Source organism: Olea europaea, chromosome 12, assembly GCF_002742605.1.
Source record: "Olea europaea var. sylvestris chromosome 12, O_europaea_v1, whole genome shotgun sequence".
Classification (NCBI taxonomy): Eukaryota; Viridiplantae; Streptophyta; class Magnoliopsida; order Lamiales; family Oleaceae; genus Olea; species Olea europaea.
The window spans coordinates 16,669,541-16,671,572 of NC_036248.1; the positions used below are offsets into that span (position 1 = coordinate 16,669,541).

The window sequence follows — 2,032 nt, forward strand, 5'->3', positions numbered from 1 at the left end:
ACATCAGTCATCAGGGTAAGAGCTTGAGGAAAAATTTCCTGGAAAACCATGTCCTTCTCCTCAGCTGTGGCCATTTCAAGTTTTTGCTGTATGAATCGGCTTCCATACTGATCAGCACTGATAACAGATGTAAAGGTCATAAGGTTTCAGCAATCATAAGGCGAAAAGATCGCTCTTGAGAAATACATACCTAAATTCAACAACATGACCCGAAATCTCAGAAAGTTCAAAACATTTGGTTTTGTTGCTCTTAAATTCCTCCAGCAAAGAGGAAGCAAATCTGTTCTCCAAGTTGTCCAAGTGCCAGGTTCCCATCATACCCCCAGCTACATTTCTCACTCCACCAGGGAATCTCATGTTAAAATCTCCATGTTGCATAGGACTACCAGGTCCTACAGGAGAACTTGGAATAACAGGGGGATTTCCGGGATACGACAACCCAATGCCAAATGCAGGATTACTATAGTAACCATGAGGACTAGAACCACTTGTCTTTCCAACCAATGGAACACCATATTGCGACTTTTGTGGCGATAATAGGGTGCCAAGATAAGCTTTCTGAAGCAAGTCCATGTATGAATTACCCATGTAGCTTCTATCTGCAGAAGGGTCACCAAGAGATGCAGCATACTCAGCTGTCCTCAAGTACTGAAGATACACTGGATCAATGAAAGGTGCCTGCAGCACACTACCAGCCATCTGATTTCCCATTCGATTGAGGTTCTCTTCAGAGGCAGCAATGCCGAGATTTGATCCCCCCAGCATCCTTGAGTCCATCCCAGGTACAGCCACAGCAGATGCAGCAGCAGCATTCTCAAATAGAGGTGGCAGATTAGATTTGCCAAGTTGGTTTGCTACTGGACTCATGGGATAGCCACTTACACCATAACTTGAATATGATAAATTTGGACTGTCCAAATGCTGATACTGAGTGGCTAGGCCGCCGCCGCCACCATTAACAGCTGAAGTAGAAGACCCTTTCAGGTACGAATTATTAGAAGAAACACCAGCTCTGTATAGCTCAGCTTGGAGAGAGGAGTTGCTGATATCCAACTCACCACCAGTGTTCAAATTGGTGTCAGAAGGCATTATTTTCGTTGACTGTGGTACAGAAGTCATATTGAACTGCCCAGTTTCAGATTTCTTTGGAAATACATGTTGCTTTGTGCTATTCTGCTTATTATGCCCACCCGGCAGACTGAAGGGGTAATTTTTTTGGTCATCAAAATCTTGTTCAATCCGAGAAGGCAAATGATTGTCCTCATCTAGCACACCATTTGAAAGGTTCATGCCTGACAAAGCAGCTACCAGATCTACAGATCCATTTGGGTGGGAAGATATGACATTAAATGAATTGGGATTGTTAATGCTTCTCTTTTCTGAATTCCCTACCCTACCTCCTCCAATAGGGGTAAGGCAAGGGCTAGGAGCCCTTGCAATATGCTGTGGATCAGGAGTGGAGCTTCTAGACAAGGAAGCACCCAAAGCAGCAGCATAAGAATATGCAGATGAGCTCTGAATATTTGAAGTAGAGCGCAATGAGTCTGAAGCAGTGAAATCTCCACGGATGTGAGGAAGCTCAGATTCAGCAAAAGCTAAGGTATCAGCATTCTCATCAAATGTATTACGGCTTGCGGGGCGAGAAGGGTGTCTAGATATGGGAGTTGCACGGTTCAAGTCATCCTGCACAGATATGAAGAACTATGATCACAAAGAATGCCATGAAAGAAATATGCATTCATCTTTGCAATGGGAAAGAGAGAGTTCAAAACAAATACCAAAATTATGACTTTCAAGACAACGACATGATTGGGAAGGAAAGGCAGAACCTACATCAAATTACATTACAGCTGAAAACTAAGATAATCAGTACAATTTTATCTCTTTTAAACTCAAGAGGAGTCTATTGTAGAGATAATATAGATCACATAAAAGAACATGATAATTCAAAATGAAATGGATGCATATAAATGACTCCCAGAAAACCTAACTACGGAATCATTAACTGAGTTCCAAAAAAAAAAAATATTTT

The 2,032-nt window shown here is 42.1% G+C and overlaps 1 pseudogene; it reads right to left on the bottom strand.

Moving 5' to 3' along the window:
• LOC111406690 overlaps positions 1 to 2,032 on the bottom strand; it is a 21,578-nt pseudogene that overhangs the window by 10,286 nt on the left and 9,260 nt on the right.